The sequence below is a fragment of the Telmatherina bonti genome (genome assembly GCF_933228915.1).
Source record: "Telmatherina bonti genome assembly, chromosome: 13".
Classification (NCBI taxonomy): Eukaryota; Metazoa; Chordata; class Actinopteri; order Atheriniformes; family Telmatherinidae; genus Telmatherina; species Telmatherina bonti.
Window position 1 is genome coordinate 37,634,343 of NC_136611.1, and position 19,978 is coordinate 37,654,320.

Here is a 19,978-nt window from a genome sequence, read left to right on the forward strand (position 1 = left end):
GAAACTCCTGGAGTATCTGGAACCGGGCGTAGCTCCATCCTGATCACGAAACTCCTGGAGTATCTGGAACCCGTTGTAGCTTCGTCCTGATCAGGAAACTCCTGGAGTATCTGAAACCCGGCGTAGCTCCGTCCTGATCAGGAAACTCCTGGAGTATCTGGAACCCGGCATAGCTCCATCATGATCAGGAAACTCCTGGAGTATCTGGAACCCGGCATAGCTCCATCATGATCAGGAAACTTCTGGAGTATCTGGAAGCCGGCGTAGCTCCATCCTGATCAGGAAACTCCTGGAGTATCTGGAACCCGTCGTAGCTCCATCCTGATCACGAAACTCCTGGAGTATCTGGAACCCGTTGTAGCTTCGTCCTGATCAGGAAACTCCTGGAGTATCTGAAACCCGGCGTAGCTCCATCCTGATCAGGAAACTCCTGGAGTATCTGGAACCCGGCATAGCTCCATCATGATCAGGAAACTCCTGGAGTATCTGGAACCCGGCATAGCTCCATCATGATCAGGAAACTCCTGGAGTATCTGGAACCCATTGTAGCTTCGTCCTGATCAGGAAACTCCTGGAGTATCTGAAACCCGGCGTAGCTTCATCCTGATCAGGAAACTCCTGGAGTATCTTGAACCCGGCGTAGCTCCATCCTGATCAGGAAACTCCTGGAGTATCTGGAACCCATTGTAGCTTCGTGCTGATCAGGAAACTCCTGGAGTATCTGGAACCCGGCGTAGCTCCATCATGATCAGGAAACTCCTGGAGTATCTGGAACCCGTTGTAGCTTTTTCCTGATCAGGAAACTCCTGGAGTATCTGGAACCCGGCGTAGCTTCGTCCTGATCAGGAAACTCCTGGAGTATCTGGAACCCGGCGTAGCTTCGTCCTGATCAGGAAACTCCTGGAGTATCTGGAACCCGGCGTAGCTTCGTCCTGATCAGGAAACTCCTGGCGTATCTGGAACCCGGCGTAGCTTCGTCCTGATCAGGAAACTCCTGGAGTATCTGAAACCCGGCGTAGCTCCGTCCTGATCAGGAAACTCCTGGAGTATCTGGAACCTGGCATAGCTCCATCATGATCAGGAAACTCCTGGAGTATCTGGAACCCGTTGTAGCTTCGTCCTGATCAGGAAACTCCTGGAGTATCTGAAACCCGGCGTAGCTTCGTCCTGATCAGGAAACTCCTGGAGTATCTGGAACCCGGCGTAGCTCCATCATGATCACGAAACTCCTGGAGTATCTGGAACCCGGCGTAGCTTCGTCCTGATCAGGAAACTCCTGGAGTATCTGGAACCCGGCGTAGCTCCATCCTGATCACGAAACTTCTGGAGTATCTGGAACCCGGCGTAGCTCCGTCTGGATCAGGAAACTCCTGGAGTATCTGGTACCCGGCATAGCTCCATCATGATCAGGAAACTCCTGGAGTATCTGGAACCCGGCGTAGCTCCATCCTGATCAGGAAACTCCTGGAGTATCTGGAACCCGGCGTAGCTCCATCCTGATCAGGAAACTCCTGGAGTATCTGGAACCGGGCGTAGCTCCATCCTGATCACGAAACTCCTGGAGTATCTGGAACCCGTTGTAGCTTCGTCCTGATCAGGAAACTCCTGGAGTATCTGAAACCCGGCGTAGCTCCATCCTGATCAGGAAACTTCTGGAGTATCTGGAAGCCGGCGTAGCTCCATCCTGATCAGGAAACTCCTGGAGTATCTGGAACCCGGCGTAGCTCCATCCTGATCACGAAACTCCTGGAGTATCTGGAACCCGTTGTAGCTTCGTCCTGATCAGGAAACTCCTGGAGTATCTGAAACCCGGCGTAGCTCCATCCTGATCAGGAAACTCCTGGAGTATCTGGAACCCGGCATAGCTCCATCATGATCAGGAAACTCCTGGAGTATCTGGAACCCATTGTAGCTTCGTCCTGATCAGGAAACTCCTGGAGTATCTGAAACCCGGCATAGCTTCGTCCTGATCAGGAAACTCCTGGAGTATCTGGAACCCGTTGTAGCTTCGTCCTGATCAGGAAACTCCTGGAGTATCTGGAACCCGGCGTAGCTCCATCCTGATCACGAAACTCCTGGAGTATCTGGAACCCGTTGTAGCTTCGTCCTGATCAGGAAACTCCTGGAGTATCTGGAACCCGGCGTAGCTCCATCATGATCACGAAACTCCTGGAGTATCTGAAACCTGGCTTAGCTCCATCCGGATCCTGAAACTCCTGGAGTATCTGGAACCCGGCGTAGCTCCATCATGATCAGGAAACTCCTGGAGTATCTGGAACCCGGCGTAGCTCCATCATGATCAGGAAACTCCTGGAGTATCTGGAACCCGTTGTAGCTTCGTCCTGATCAGGAAACTCCTGGAGTATCTGGAACCCGGCGTAGTTTCGTCCTGATCAGGAAACTCCTGGAGTATCTGGAACCCGGCGTAGCTTCGTCCTGATCAGGAAACTCCTGGAGTATCTGAAACCCGGCATAGCTCCGTCCTGATCAGGAAACTCCTGGAGTATCTGGAACCTGGCATAGCTCCATCATGATCAGGAAACTCCTGGAGTATCTGGAACCCGGCATAGCTCCATCATGATCAGGAAACTCCTGGAGTATCTGGAACCCGTCGTAGCTTCGTCATGATCAGGAAACTCCTGGAGTATCTGGAACCCAGCGTAGCTCCATCATGATCAGGAAACTCCTGGAGTATCTGGAACCCGGCGTAGCTCCGTCCTGATCAGGAAACTCCTGGAGTATCTGGAACCCGTTGTAGCTTCGTCGTGATCAGGAAACTCCTGGAGTATCTGGAACCCGGCGTAGCTTCGTCCTGATCAGGAAACTCCTGGAGTATCTGGAACCCGGAGTAGCTCCATCATGATCAGGAAACTCCTGGAGTATCTGGAACCCGGCATAGCTCCATCATGATCAGGAAACTCCTGGAGTATCTATAACCCGTCGTAGCTTCGTTATGATCAGGAAACTCCTGGACTATCTGGAACCCGGCGTAGCTCCATCATGATCAGGAAACTCCTGGAGTATCTGGAACCCGGCGTAGCTTCGTCCTGATCAGGAAACTCCTGGAGTATCTGGAACCCGGCGTAGCTCCATCCTGATCAGGAAACTCCTGGACTATCTGGAACCCGGCGTAGCTCCATCATGATCAGGAAACTCCTGGAGTATCTGGAACCCGGCGTAGCTTCGTCCTGATCAGGAAACTCCTGGAGTATCTGGAACCCGGCGTAGCTCCATCCTGATCACGAAACTTCTGGAGTATCTATAACCCGGCGTAGCTCCGTCTGGATCAGGAAACTCCTGGAGTATCTGGAACCCGGCATAGCTCCATCATGATCAGGCAACTCCTGGAGTATCTGGAACCCGGCGTAGCTCCATCCTGATCAGGAAACTCCTGGAGTATCTGGAACCGGGCGTAGCTCCATCCTGATCACGAAACTCCTGGAGTATCTGACACCCGTTGTAGCTTCGTCCTGATCAGGAAACTCCTGGAGTATCTGAAACCCGGCGTAGCTCCGTCCTGATCAGGAAACTCCTGGAGTATCTGGAACCCGGCATAGCTCCATCATGATCAGGAAACTCCTGGAGTATCTGGAACCCGGCATAGCTCCATCATGATCAGGAAACTTCTGGAGTATCTGGAACCCAGCGTAGCTCCATCCTGATCAGGAAACTCCTGGACTATCTGGAACCCGGTGTAGCTCCATCCTGATCACGAAACTCCTGGAGTATCTGGAACCCGTTGTAGCTTCGTCCTGATCAGGAAACTCCTGGATTATCTGAAACCCGGCGTAGCTCCATCCTGATCAGGAAACTCCTGGAGTATCTGGAACCCGGCATAGCTCCATCATGATCAGGAAACTCCTGGAGAATCTGGAACCCATTGTAGCTTCGTCCTGATCAGGAAACTCCTGGAGTATCTGGAACCCGTTGCAGCTTCGTCCTGATCAGGAAACTCCTGGAGAATCTGGAACCCGGCGTAGCTTCGTCCTGATCAGGAAACTCCTGGAGTATCTGGAACCCGGCGTAGCTCCGTCCTGATCAGGAAACTCCTGGAGTATCTGAAACCCGGCGTAGCTCCATCATAATCAGGAAACTCCTGGAGTATCTGGAACCCGGCGTAGCTCCGTCTGGATCAGGAAACTCCTGGAGTATCTGGAACCCGGCGTAGCTTCGTCCTGATCAGGAAACTCCTGGAGTATCTGGAACCCGCGTAGCTCCGTCATGATCAGGAAACTCCTGGAGTATCTGGAACCCGGCGTAGCTTCGTCCTGATCAGGAAACTCCTGGATTATCTGGAACCCGGCATAGCTCCATCCTGATCACGAAACTTCTGGAGTATCTGGAACCCGGCGTAGCTCCGTCTGGATCAGGAAACTCCTGGAGTATCTGGAACCCGGCATAGCTCCATCATGATCAGGAAACTCCTGGAGTATCTGGAACCCGGCGTAGCTCCATCCTGATCAGGAAACTCCTGGAGTATCTGGAACCGGGCGTAGCTCCATCCTGACCACGAAACTCCTGGAGTATCTGGAACCCGTTGTAGCTTCGTCCTGATCAGGAAACTCCTGGAGTATCTTAAACCCGGCGTAGCTCCGTCCTGATCAGGAAACTCCTGGAGTATCTGGAACCCGGCATAGCTCCATCATGATCAGGAAACTCCTGGAGTATCTGGAACCCGGCATAGCTCCATCATGATCAGGAAACTTCTGGAGTATCTGGAAGCCGGCATAGCTCCATCCTGATCAGGAAACTCCTGGAGTATCTGGAACCCGGCGTAGCTCCATCCTGATCAGGAAATTCCTGGAGTTTCTGGAACCCGGCGTAGCTCCATCCTGATCACGAAACTCCTGGAGTATCTGGAACCCGTTGTAGCTTCGTCCTGATCAGGAAACTCCTGGAGTATCTGGAACCCGGCATAGCTCGATCATGATCACGAAACTCCTGGAGTATCTGAAACCTGGCGTAGCTCCATCCGGATCAGGAAACTCCTGGAGTATCTGGAACCCGGCGTAGCTCCATCATGATCAGGAAACTCCTGGAGTATCTGGAACCCGGCGTAGCTCCATCATGATCAGGAAACTCCTGGAGTATCTGGAACCCGTTGTAGCTTCGTCCTGATCAGGAAACTCCTGGAGTATCTGGAACCCGGCGTAGCTTCGTCCTGATCAGGAAACTCCTGGCGTATCTGGAACCCGGCGTAGCTTCGTCCTGATCAGGAAACTCCTGGAGTATCTGAAACCCGGCGTAGCTCCGTCCAGATCAGGAAACTCCTGGAGTATCTGGAACCTGGCATAGCTCCATCATGATTAGGAAACTCCTGGAGTATCTGGAACCCGTTGTAGCTTCGTCCTGATCAGGAAACTCGTGGAGTATCGGAAACCCGGCGTAGCTTCGTCCAGATCAGGAAACTCCTGGAGTATCTGGAACCCGGCGTAGCTTCGTCCAGATCAGGAAACTCCTGGAGTATCTGGAACCCGGCGTAGCTCCATCATGATCAGGAAACTCCTGGAGTATCTGGAACCCGGCGTATCTCCATCATGATCAGGAAACTCCTGGAGTACCTGGAAGCCGGCGTAGCTCCATCATGATCAGGAAACTCCTGGAGTATCTGGAACCCGGCGTAGCTTCGTCCTGATCAGGAAACTCCTGGAGTATCTGGAACCCGTTGTAGCTTTGTCCTGATCAGGAAACTCCTGGAGTATCTGGAACCCGGCGTAGCTCCGTCCTGATCAGGAAACTCCTGGAGAATCTGGAACCCGGCGTAGCTTCGTCCTGATCAGGAAACTCCTGGAGTATCTGGAACCCGGCGTAGCTCCGTCCTGATCAGGAAACTCCTGGAGTATCTGGAACCCGGCGTAGCTCCGTCTGGATCAGGAAACTCCTGGAGTATCTGGAACCCGGCATAGCTCCATCATGATCACGAAACTCCTGGAGTATCTGGAACCCGGCGTAGCTCCATCCTGATCAGGAAACTCCTGGAGTATCTGGAACCGGGCGTAGCTCCATCCTGATCACGAAACTCCTGGAGTATCTGGAACCCGTTGTAGCTTCGTCCTGATCAGGAAACTCCTGGAGTATCTGAAACCCGGCGTAGCTCCGTCCTGATCAGGAAACTCCTGGAGTATCTGGAACCCGGCATAGCTCCATCATGATCAGGAAACTCCTGGATTATCTGGAACCCGGCATAGCTCCATCATGATCAGTAAACTTCTGGAGTATCTGGAAGCCGGCGTAGCTCCATCCTGATCAGGAAACTCCTGGAGTATCTGGAACCCGGCGTAGCTCCATCCTGATCACGAAACTCCTGGAGTATCTGAAACCCGTTTTAGCTTCGTCCTGATCAGGAAACTCCTGGAGTATCTGAAACCCGGCGTAGCTCCATCCTGATCAGGAAACTCCTGGAGTATCTGGAACCCATTGTAGCTTCGTCCTGATCAGGAAACTCCTGGAGTATCTGGAACCCATTGTAGCTTCGTCCTGATCAGGAAACTCCTGGAGTATCTGAAACCCGGCGTAGCTTCGTCCTGATCAGGAAACTCCTGGAGTATCTTGAACCCGGCGTAGCTCCATCCTGATCAGGAAACTCCTGGAGTATCTGGAACCCATTGTAGCTTCGTCCTGATCAGGAAACTCCTGGAGTATCTGAAACCCGGCGTAGCTTCGTCCTGATCAGGAAACTCCTGGAGTATCTGGAACCCGTTGTAGATTCGTTCTGATCAGGAAACTCCTGGAGTATCTGGAACCCGGCGTAGCTCCATCCTCATCAGGAAATTCCTGGAGTTTCTGGAACCCGGCGTAGCTTCGTCCTGATCAGGAAACTCCTGGAGTATCTGAAACCCGGCGTAGCTCCATCATAATCAGGAAACTCCTGGAGTATCTGGAACCCGGCGTAGCTCCGTCTGGATCAGGAAACTCCTGGAGTATCTGGAACCCGGCGTAGCTTCGTCCTGATCAGGAAACTCCTGGAGTATCTGGAACCCGGCGTAGCTCCATCATGATCAGGAAACTCCTGGAGTATCTGGAACCCGGCGTAGCTTCGTCCTGATCAGGAAACTCCTGGAGTATCTGGAACCCGGCGTAGCTCCATCCTGATCACGAAACTTCTGGAGTATCTGGAACCCGGCGTAGCTCCGTCTGGATCAGGAAACTCCTGGAGTATCTGGAACCCGGCATAGCTCCATCATGATCAGGAAACTCCTGGAGTATCTGGAACCCGGCGTAGCTCCATCCTGATCAGGAAACTCCTGGAGTATCTGGAACCGGGCGTAGCTCCATCCTGATCACGAAACTCCTGGAGTATCTGGAACCCGTTGTAGCTTCGTCCTGATCAGGAAACTCCTGGAGTATCTGAAACCCGGCGTAGCTCCGTCCTGATCAGGAAACTCCTGGAGTATCTGGAAGCCGGCGTAGCTCCATCCTGATCAGGAAACTCCTGGAGTATCTGGAACCGGGCGTAGCTCCATCCTGATCACGAAACTCCTGGAGTATCTGGAACCCGTTGTAGCTTCGTCCTGATCAGGAAACTCCTGGAGTATCTGAAACCCGGCGTAGCTCCGTCCTGATCAGGAAACTCCTGGAGTATCTGGAACCCGGCATAGCGCCATCATGATCAGGAAACTCCTGGAGTATCTGGAACCCGGCGTAGCTCCGTCTGGATCAGGAAACTCCTGGAGTATCTGGAACCCGGCGTAGCTTCGTCCTGATCAGGAAACTCCTGGAGTATCTGGAACCCGGCGTAGCTCCATCATGATCAGGAAACTCCTGGAGTATCTGGAACCCGGCGTTGCTTCGTCCTGATCAGGAAACTCCTGGAGTATCCGGAACCCGGCGTAGCTCCATCATGATCAGGAAACTCCTGGAGTATGTGGAACCCGGCGTAGCTCCATCCTGATCACGAAACTCCTGGAGTATCTGGAACCGGGCGTAGCTCCATCCTGATCACGAAACTCCTGGAGTATCTGGAACCCGTTGTAGCTTCGTCCTGATCAGGAAACTCCTGGAGTATCTGAAACCCGGCGTAGCTCCGTCCTGATCAGGAAACTCCTGGAGTATCTGGAACCCGGCATAGCTCCATCATGATCAGGAAACTCCTGGAGTATCTGGAACCCGGCATAGCTCCATCATGATCAGGAAACTTCTGGAGTATCTGGAAGCCGGCGTAGCTCCATCCTGATCAGGAAACTCCTGGAGTATCTGGAACCCGGCGTAGCTCCATCCTGATCACGAAACTCCTGGAGTATCTGGAACCCGTTGTAGCTTCGTCCTGATCAGGAAACTCCTGGAGTATCTGAAACCCGGCGTAGCTCCATCCTGATCAGGAAACTCCTGGAGTATCTGGAACCCGGCATAGCTCCATCATGATCAGGAAACTCCTGGAGTATCTGGAACCCATTGTAGCTTCGTCCTGATCAGGAAACTCCTGGAGTATCTGAAACCCGGCGTAGCTTCGTCCTGATCAGGAAACTCCTGGAGTATCTTGAACCCGGCGTAGCTCCATCCTGATCAGGAAACTCCTGGAGTATCTGGAACCCATTGTAGCTTCGTGCTGATAAGGAAACTCCTGGAGTATCTGAAACCCGGCGTAGCTTCGTCCTGATCAGGAAACTCCTGGAGTATCTGGAACCCGTTGTAGCTTCGTCCTGATCAGGAAACTCCTGGAGTATCTGGAACCCGGCGTAGCTCCATCCTGATCAGGAAATTCCTGGAGTTTCTGGAACCCGGCGTAGCTCCATCCTGATCACGAAACTCCTGGAGTATCTGGAACCCGTTGTAGCTTCGTCCTGATCAGGAAACTCCTGGAGTATCTGGAACCCGGCGTAGCTCCATCATGATCACGAAACTCCTGGAGTATCTGGAACCCGGTGTAGCTCCATCATGATCAGGAAACTCCTGGAGTATCTGGAACCCGGCGTAGCTCCATCATGATCAGGAAACTCCTGGAGTATCTGGAGCCCGGAGTAGCTCCATCATAATCAGCAAACTCCTGGAGTATCTGGAACCCGGCGTAGCTCCGTCTGGATCAGGAAACTCCTGGAGTATCTGGAACCCGGCGTAGCTCCATCATGATCAGGAAACTCCTGGAGTATCTGGAACCCGGCGTAGCTTCGTCCTGATCAGGAAACTCCTGGAGTATCTGGAACCCGGCGTAGCTCCATCATGATCAGGAAACTCCTGGAGTATCTGGAACCCGGCGTAGCTCCATCATGATCAGGAAACTCCTGGAGTATCTGGAACCCGGCGTAGCTCCATCATGATCAGGAAACTCCTGGAGTATCTGGAAGCCGGCGTAGCTCCATCCTGATCAGGAAACTCCTGGAGTATCTGGAACCCGGCGTAGCTCCATCCTGATCACGAAACTCCTGGAGTATCTGGAACCCGTTGTAGCTTCGTCCTGATCAGGAAACTCTTGGAGTATCTGAAACCCGGCGTAGCTCCGTCCTGATCAGGAAACTCCTGGAGTATCTGAAACCCGGCGTAGCTCCGTCCTGATCAGGAAACTCCTGGAGTATCTGGAACCTGGCATAGCTCCATCATGATCAGGAAACTCCTGGAGTATCTGGAACCCGTTGTAGCTTCGTCCTGATCAGGAAACTCCTGGAGTATCTGGAACCCGGCGTAGCTTCGTCCAGATCAGGAAACTCCTGGAGTATCTGGAACCCGGCGTAGCTCCATCATGATCAGGAAACTCCTGGAGTATCTGGAACCCGGCATAGCTCCATCATGATCAGGAAACTCCTGGAGTATCTGGAACCCGGCGTAGCTCCATCATGATCAGGAAACTCCTGGAGTAGCTGGAACCCGGCGTAGCTCCATCATGATCAGGAAACTCCTGGAGTATCTGGAACCCGGCGTAGCTCCATCATGATCAGGAAACTCCTGGAGTATCTGGAACCCGGCGTAGCTCCATCATAATCAGGAAACTCCTGGAGTATCTGGAACCCGGCGTAGCTCCGTCTGGATCAGGAAACTCCTGGAGTATCTGGAACCCGGCGTAGCTCCGTCCTGATCAGGAAACTCCTGGAGTATCTGGAACCTGGCATAGCTCCATCATGATCAGGAAACTCCTGGAGTATCTGGAACCCGTTGTAGCTTCGTCCTGATCAGGAAACTCCTGGAGTATCTGGAACCCGGCGTAGCTTCGTCCAGATCAGGAAACTCCTGGAGTATCTGGAACCCGGCGTAGCTCCATCATGATCAGGAAACTCCTGGAGTATCTGGAACCCGGCGTAGCTCCATCATGATCAGGAAACTCCTGGAGTATCTGGAACCCGGCGTAGCTCCATCATGATCAGGAAACTCCTGGAGTAGCTGGAACCCGGCGTAGCTCCATCATGATCAGGAAACTCCTGGAGTATCTGGAACCCGGCGTAGCTCCATCATGATCAGGAAACTCCTGGAGTATCTGGAACCCGGCGTAGCTCCATCATAATCAGGAAACTCCTGGAGTATCTGGAACCCGGCGTAGCTCCGTCTGGATCAGGAAACTCCTGGAGTATCTGGAACCCGGCGTAGCTCCATCATGATCAGGAAACTCCTGGAGTATCTGGAACCCGGCGTAGCTCCTTCATGATCAGGAAACTCCTGGAGTATCTGGAACCCGGCGTAGCTCCATCCTGATCAGGAAACTCCTGGAGTATCTGGAACCCGGCATAGCTCCATCATGATCAGGAAACTTCTGGAGTATCTGGAAGCCGGCGTAGCTCCATCCTGATCAGGAAACTCCTGGAGTATCTGGAACCCGGCGTAGCTCCATCCTGATCACGAAACTCCTGGAGTATCTGGAACCCGTGGTAGCTTCGTACTGATCAGGAAACTCCTGGAGTATCTGAAACCCGGCGTAGCTCCATCCTGATCAGGAAACTCCTGGAGTATCTGGAACCCGGAATAGCTCCATCATGATCAGGAAACTCCTGGAGTATCTGGAACCCATTGTAGCTTCGTCCTGATCAGGAAACTCCTGGAGTATCTGAAACCCGGCAATGCTTCGTCCTGATCAGGAAACTCCTGGAGTATCTGGAACCCGTTGTAGCTTCGTCCTGATCAGGAAACTCCTGGAGTATCTGGAACCCGGCGTAGCTCCATCATGATCAGGAAACTCCTGGAGTATCTGGAACCCGGCGTAGCTCCATCATGATCAGGAAACTCCTGGAGTATCTGGAACCAGGCGTAGCTCCATCCTGATCAGGAAACTCCTGGAGTATCTGGAACCCGGCATAGCTCCATCATGATCAGGAAACTTCTGGAGTGTCTGGAAGCCGGCGTAGCTCCGTCCTGATCAGGAAACTCCTGGAGTATCTGGAACCCGGCGTAGCTCCATCCTGATCACGAAACTCCTGGAGTATCTGGAACCCGTTGTAGCTTCGTCCTGATCAGGAAACTCCTGGAGTATCTGAAACCCGGCGTAGCTCCATCCTGATCAGGAAACTCCTGGAGTATCTGAAACCCGGCGTAGCTTCGTCCTGATCAGGAAACTCCTGGAGTATCTGGAACCCGGCGTAGCTCCATCATGATCAGGAAACTCCTGGAGTAGCTGGAACCCGGCGTAGCTCCATCATGATCAGGAAACTCCTGGAGTATCTGGAACAGGGCGTAGCTTCGTCCTGATCAGGAAACTCCTGGAGTATCTGGAACCCGGCGTAGCTCCATCATGATCAGGAAACTCCTGGAGTATCTGGAACCCGGCGTAGCTCCATCATGATCAGGAAACTCCTGGAGTATCTGGAACCCGGCGTAGCTCCATCATGATCAGGAAACTCCTGGAGTATGTGGAACCCGGCGTAGCTCCATCCTGATCAGGAAACTCCTGGAGTTTCTGGAACCCGGCGTAGCTCCATCCTGATCACGAAACTCCTGGAGTAGTTGTAGCTTCGTCCTGATCACGAAACTCCTGGAGTATCTGGAACCCGGCATAGCTCCATCATGATCAGGAACCTCCTGGAGTATCTGGAACCCGTTGAAGCTTCGTCCTGATCAGGAAACTCCAGGAGTATCTGAAACACGGCGTAGCTTCGTCCTGATCAGGAAACTCCTGGAGTATCTGGAACCCGGCGTAGCTCCATCCTGATCACGAAACTCCTGGAGTATCTGGAACCCGGCGTAGCTCCATCCTGATCAGGAAACTCCTGGAGTACCTGGAACCCGGCGTAGCTCGATCATGATCAGGAAACTCCTGGAGTATCTGGAACCCGTTGTAGCTTCGTCCTGATCAGGAAACTCCTGGAGTATCTGGAACCTGGCGTAGCTCCATAATGATCAGGAAACTCCTGGAGTATCTGGAACCCGGCGTAGCTCCATCATGATCAGGAAACTCCTGGATTATCTGGAACCCGGCGTAGCTCCATCATGATCAGGAAACTCCTGGAGTATCTGGAACCCGGCGTAGCTCCGTCCTGATCAGGAAACTCCTGGAGTATCTTGAACCCGTCGTAGCTCCATAATGATCAGGAAACTCCTGGAGTATCTGGAACCCGGCGTAGCTCCATCATGATAAGGAAACTCCTGGATTATCTGGAACCCGGCAAAGCTCCATCATGATCAGGAAACTCCTGGAGTATCTGGAACCCGGGGTAGCTTCGTCCTCATCAGGAAACTCCTGGATTATCTGGAACCCGGCGTAGCTCCATCATGATCACGAAACTTCTGGAGTATCTGGAACCCGGCGTAGCTCCGTCTGGATCAAGATACTCCTGGAGTATCTGGAACCCGGCATAGCTCCATCATGATCAGGAAACTTCTGGAGTATCTGAAACCCGGCGTAGCTCCATCCTGATCAGGAAACTCCTGGAGTTTCTGGAACCCGGCGTAGCTCCATCCTGATCACGAAACTCCTGGAGTATCTGGAACCCGTTGTAGCTTAGTCCTGATCAGGAAACTCCTGGAGTATCTGAAACCCGGCGTAGCTCCGTCCTGATCAGGAAACTCCTGGAGTATCTGGAACCCGGCATAGCTCCATCATGATCAGGAAACTCCTGGAGTATCTGGAACCCGTTGTAGCTTCGTCCAGATCAGGAAACTCCTGGAGTATCTGAAACCCGGCGTAGCTTCGTCCTGATCAGGAAACTCCTGGAGTATCTGGAATCCGGCGTAGCTCCATCCTGATCACGAAACTCCTGGAGTATCTGGAAGCCGGCGTAGCTCCATCCTGATCAGGAAACTCCTGGATTTTCTGGAACCCGGCATAGATCCATCCTGATCACGAAACTCCTGGAGTATCTGGAACCCGTTGTAGCTTAGTCCTGATCAGGAAACTCCTGGAGTATCTGGAACCCGGCGTAGCTCCATCATGATCAGGAAACTCCTGGCGTATCTGGAACCCGGCGTAGCTTCGTCCTTATCAGGAAACTCCTGGAGTATCTGAAACCCGGCGTAGCTCCGTCCTGATCAGGAAACTCCTGGAGTATCTGGAACCCGGCATAGCTCCATCATGATCAGGAAACTCCTGGAGTATCTGGAACCCGTTGTAGCTTCGTCCTGATCAGGAAACTCCTGGAGTATCTGAAACCCGGCGTAGCTTCGTCCTGATCAGGAAACTCCTGGAGTATCTGGAACCCGGCGTAGCTCCATCATGATCAGGAAACTCCTGGAGTATCTGGAACCCGGCGTAGCTCCATCATGATCAGGAAACTCCTGGAGTATCTGGAACCCGGCGTAGCTTCGTCCTGATCAGGAAACTCCTGGAGTATCTTGAACCCGGCGTAGCTCCATCCTGATCACGAAACTTCTGGAGTATCTGGAACCCGGCGTAGCTCCGTCTGGATCAGGAAACTCCTGGAGTATCTGGAACCCGGCGTAGCTCCATCCGGATCAGGAAACTCCTGGAGTATCTGGAACCCGGCGTAGCTCCGTCTGGATCAGGAAACTCCTGGAATATCTGGAACCCGGCATAGCTCCATCATGATCAGGAAACTCCTGGAGTATCAGGAACCCGGCGTAGCTCCATCCTGATCAGGAAACTCCTGGAGTTTCTGTAACCAGGCGTAGCTCCATACTGATCACGAAACTCCTGGAGTATCAGGAACCCGTTGTAGCTTCGTCCTGATCAGGAAAGTCCTGGAGTATCTGAAACCCGGCGCAGCTTCGTCCTGATCAGGAAACTCCTGGAGTATCTGGAACCCGGCATAGCTCCATCATGATCAGGAAACTCCTGGATTATCTGGAACCCGTTGTAGCTTCGTCCTGATCAGGAAACTCCTGGAGTATCTGAAACCCGGCGTAGCTTTGTCCTGATCAGGAAACTCCTGGAGTATCTGGAACCCGGCGTAGCTCCATCCTGATCACGAAACTCCTGGAGTATCTGGAACCCGGCGTAGCTCCGTCCTGATCACTAAACTCCTGGAGTATCTGGAACCCGGCGTAGCTCTGTCCTGATCAGGAAACTCCTGGAGTATCTGGAACCCTTTGAAGCTCCATCATGATCAGGAAACTCCTGGAGTATCTGGAACCCGGCGTAGCTCCATCATGATCAGGAAACTCCTGGAGTATCTGGAACCTTTGTAGCTTCGTCCTGATCAGGAAACTCCTGGAGTATCTGGAACCCGGCGTAGCTTCGTCCTGATCAGGAAACTCCTGGAGTATCTGAAACCCGGCGTAGCTTCGTCCTGATCAGGAAACTCCTGGAGTATCTGGAACCCGGCGTAGCTCCATCATGATCAGGAAACTCCTGGAGTATCTGGAACCCGGCGTAGCTCCATCATGATCAGGAAACTCCTGGAGTATCTGGAACCCGGCGTAGCTTCGTCCTGATCAGGAAACTCCTGGAGTATCTTGAACCCGGCGTAGCTCCATCCTGATCACGAAACTTCTGGAGTATCTGGAACCCGGCGTAGCTCCGTCTGGATCAGGAAACTCCTGGAGTATCTGGAACCCGGCGTAGCTCCATCCGGATCAGGAAACTCCTGGAGTATCTGGAACCCGGCGTAGCTCCGTCTGGATCAGGAAACTCCTGGAATATCTGGAACCCGGCATAGCTCCATCATGATCAGGAAACTCCTGGAGTATCAGGAACCCGGCGTAGCTCCATCCTGATCAGGAAACTCCTGGAGTTTCTGTAACCAGGCGTAGCTCCATAATGATCACGAAACTCCTGGAGTATCAGGAACCCGTTGTAGCTTCGTCCTGATCAGGAAAGTCCTGGAGTATCTGAAACCCGGCGCAGCTTCGTCCTGATCAGGAAACTCCTGGAGTATCTGGAACCCGGCATAGCTCCATCATGATCAGGAAACTCCTGGATTATCTGGAACCCGTTGTAGCTTCGTCCTGATCAGGAAACTCCTGGAGTATCTGAAACCCGGCGTAGCTTCGTCCTGATCAGGAAACTCCTGGAGTATCTGGAACCCGGCGTAGCTCCATCCTGATCACGAAACTCCTGGAGTATCTGGAACCCGGCGTAGCTCCGTCCTGATCACGAAACTCCTGGAGTATCTGGAACCCGGCGTAGCTCTGTCCTGATCAGGAAACTCCTGGAGTATCTGGAACCCGTTGAAGCTCCATCATGATCAGGAAACTCCTGGAGTATCTGGAACCCGGCGTAGCTCCATCATGATCAGGAAACTCCTGGAGTATCTGGAACCTTTGTAGCTTCGTCCTGATCAGGAAACTCCTGGAGTATCTGGAACCCGGCGTAGCTTCGTCCTGATCAGGAAACTCCTGGAGTATCTGAAACCCGGCGTAGCATCGTCCTGATCACGAAACTTCTGGAGTATCTGGAACCCGGCGTAGCTCCGTCTGGATCAGGAAACTCCTGGAGTATCTGGAACCCGGCGTAGCTCCATCCGGATCAGGAAACTCCTGGAGTATCTGGAACCCGGCGTAGCTCCGTCTGGATCAGGAAACTCCTGGAATATCTGGAACCCGGCATAGCTCCATCATGATCAGGAAACTCCTGGAGTATCTGGAACCCGGCGTAGCTCCATCCTGATCAGGAAACTCCTGGAGTTTCTGGAACCCGGCGTAGCTCCATCCTGATCACGAAACTCCTGGAGTATCAGGAACCCGTTGTAGCTTCGTCCTGATCAGGAAAGTCCTGGAGTATCTGAAACCCGGCGTAGCTTCGTCCTGATCAGGAAACTCCTGGAGTATCTGGAACCCGGCATAGCTCCATCATGATCAGGAAACTCCTGGATTATCTGGAACCCGTTGTAGCTTCGTCCTGATCAGGAAACTCCTGGAGTATCTGAAACCCGGCGTAGCTTCGTCCTGATCAGGAAACTCCTGGAGTATCTGGAACCCGGCGTAGCTCCATCCTGATCACGAAACTCCTGGAGTATCTGGAACCCGGCGTAGCTCCGTCCTGATCACGAAACTCCTGGAGTATCTGGAACCCGGCGTAGCTCTGTCCTGATCAGGAAACTCCTGGACTATCTGGAACCTGTTGTAGCTTCGTCGTGATCAGGAAACTCCTGGAGTATCTGGAACCCGGCATAGCTCCATCATGATCAGGAAACTCCTGGAGTATCTGGAACCCGGCGTGTTCCGTCCTGATCAGGAAACTCCTGGAGTATCTGGAACCTGTTGTAGCTTCGTCGTGATCAGGAAACTCCTGGAGTATCTGGAACCCGGCATAGCTCCATCATGATCAGGAAACTCCTGGAGTATCTGGAACACGTTGTAGCTTCGTCCTGATCAGGAAACTCCTGGAGTATCTGAAACCCGGCGTAGCTTCGTCCTGATCAGGAAACTCCTGGAGTATCTGGAATCCGGCGTAGCTCCATCCTGATCACGAAACTCCTGGAGTATCTGGAACCCGGCGTAGCTCCATCCTGATCAGGAAACTCCTGGATTTTCTGGAACCCGGCGTAGCTCCATCCTGATCACGAAACTCCTGGAGTATCTGGAACCCGTTGTAGCTTAGTCCTGATCAGGAAACTCCTGGAGTATCTGGAACCCGGCGTAGCTCCATCATGATCAGGAAACTCCTGGAGTATCTGGAACCCGTTGTAGCTTCGTCCTGATAAGGAAACTCCTGGAGTATCTGAAACCTGGCGTAGCTCCATCCGGATCAGGAAACTCCTGGAGTATCTGGAACCCGGCGTAGCTCCATCATGATCAGCAAACTCCTGGAGTATCTGGAACCCGGCGTAGATCCATCATGATCAGGAAACTCCTGGAGTATCTGGAACCCGTTGTAGCTTCGTCCTGATCAGGAAACTCCTGGAGTATCTGGAACCCGGCGTAGCTCCATCATGATCAGGAAACTCCTGGAGTATCTGGAACCCGGCATAGCTCCATCATGATCAGAAAACTCCTGGAGTATCTGGAACCCGTTGTAGCTTCGTCCTGATCAGGAAACTCCTGGAGTATCTGAAACCCGGCGTAGCTTCGTCCAGATCAGGAAACTCCTGGAGTATCTGGAACCCGGCGTAGCTCCATCATGATCAGGAAACTCCTGGAGTATCTGGAACCCGGCGTAGCTCCATCATGATCAGGAAACTCCTGGAGTATCTGGAACCTGGCGTAGCTTCGTCCTGATCAGGAAACTCCTGGAGTATCTGGAACCCGGCGTAGCTCCATCCTGATCACGAAACTTCTGGAGTATCTGGAACCCGGCGTAGCTCCGTCTGGATCAGGAAACTCCTGGAGTATCTGGAACCCGGCGTAGCTCCATCCGGATCAGGAAACTCCTGGAGTATCTGGAACCCGGCGTAGCTCCATCATGATCAGGAAACTCCTGGAGTATCTGGAACCCGGCATAGCTCCATCATGATCAGGAAACTCCTGGAGTATCTGGAACCCGGCGTAGCTCCGTCTGGATCAGGAAACTCCTGGAGTATCTGGAACCCGGCATAGCTCCATCATGATCAGGAAACTCCTGGAGTATCTGGAACCCGGCGTAGCTCCATCCTGATCAGGAAACTCCTGGAGTATCTGGAACCCGGCGTAGCTCCATCCTGATCACGAAACTCCTGGAGTAGTTGTAGCTTCGTCCTGATCACGAAACTCCTGGAGTATCTGGAACCCGGCATAGCTCGATCATGATCAGGAACCTCCTGGAGTATCTGGAACCCGTTGAAGCTTCGTCCTGATCAGGAAACTCCAGGAGTATCTGAAACACGGCGTAGCTTCGTCCTGATCAGGAAACTCCTGGAGTATCTGGAACCCGGCGTAGCTCCATCCTGATCACGAAACTCCTGGAGTATCTGGAACCCGGCGTAGCTCCATCCTGATCAGGAAACTCCTGGAGTACCTGGAACCCGGCGTAGCTCGATCATGATCAGGAAACTCCTGGAGTATCTGGAACCCGTTGTAGCTTCGTCCTGATCAGGAAACTCCTGGAGTATCTGGAACCTGGCGTAGCTCCATAATGATCAGGAAACTCCTGGAGTATCTGGAACCCGGCGTAGCTCCATCATGATCAGGAAACTCCTGGATTATCTGGAACCCGGCGTAGCTCCATCATGATCAGGAAACTCCTGGAGTATCTGGAACCCGGCGTAGCTTCGTCCTCATCAGGAAACTCCTGGAGTATCTGGAACCCGGCGTAGCTCCATCCTGATCACGAAACTTCTGGAGTATCTGGAACCCGGCGTAGCTCCGTCTTGATCAGGAAACTCCTGGAGTATCTGGAACCCGGCATAGCTCCATCATGATCAGGAAACTCCTGGAGTACCTGAAACCCGGCGTAGCTCCATCCTGATCAGGAAACTCCTGGAGTTTCTGGAACCCGGCGTAGCTCCATCCTGATCACGAAACTCCTGGAGTATCTGGAACCCGTTGTAGCTTCGTCCTGATCAGGAAACTCCTGGAATATCTGAAACCCGGCGTAGCTCCGTCCTGATCAGGAAACTCCTGGAATATCTGAAACCCGGCGTAGCTCCGTCCTGATCAGGAAACTCCTGGAGTATCTGGAACCCGGCATAGCTCCATCATGATCAGGAAACTCCTGGAGGATCTGGAACCCGGCGTAGCTTCGTCCTGATCAGGAAACTCCTGGAGTATCTGGAACCCGGCGTAGCTCCATCCTGATCACGAAACTTCTGGAGTATCTGGCACCCGGCGTAGCTCCGTCCTGATCAGGAAACTCCTGGAGTATCTGGAACCCGTTGTAGCTTCGTCCTGATCAGGAAACTCCTGGAGTATCTGAAACCCGGCGTAGCTTCGTCCAGATCAGGATACTCCTGGAGTATCTGGAACCCGGCGTAGCTCCATCATGATCAGGAAACTCCTGGAGTATCTGGAACCCGGCGTAGCTCCATCATGATCAGGAAACTCCTGGAGTATCTGGAACCCGGCGTAGCTCCATCATGATCAGGAAACTCCTGGAGTATCTGGAACCCGGCGTAGCTCCATCATGATCAGGAAACTCCTGGAGTATCTGGAACCTGGCGTAGCTTCGTCCTGATCAGGAAACTCCTGGAGTATCTGGAACCCGGCGTAGCTCCATCCTGATCACGAAACTCCTGGAGTATCTGGAACCCGGCGTAGCTCCGTCTGGATCAGGAAACTCCTGGAGTATCTGGAACCCGGCGTAGCTCCATCCGGATCAGGAAACTCCTGGAGTATCTGGAACCCGGCGTAGCTCCATCATGATCAGGAAACTCCTGGAGTATCTGGAACCCGGCATAGCTCCATCATGATCAGGAAACTCCTGGAGTATCTGGAACCCGGCGTAGCTCCGTCTGGATCAGGAAACTCCTGGAGTATCTGGAACCCGGCATAGCTCCATCATGATCAGGAAACTCCTGGAGTATCTGGAACCCGGCGTAGCTCCATCCTGATCAGGAAACTCCTGGAGTTTCTGGAACCCGGCGTAGCTCCATCCTGATCACGAAACTCCTGGAGTAGTTGTAGCTTCGTCCTGATCAGGAAACTCCTGGAGTATCTGGAACCCGGCATAGCTCGATCATGATCAGGAACCTCCTGGAGTATCTGGAACCCGTTGAAGCTTCGTCCTGATCAGGAAACTCCAGGAGTATCTGAAACACGGCGTAGCTTCGTCCTGATCAGGAAACTCCTGGAGTATCTGGAACCCGGCGTAGCTCCA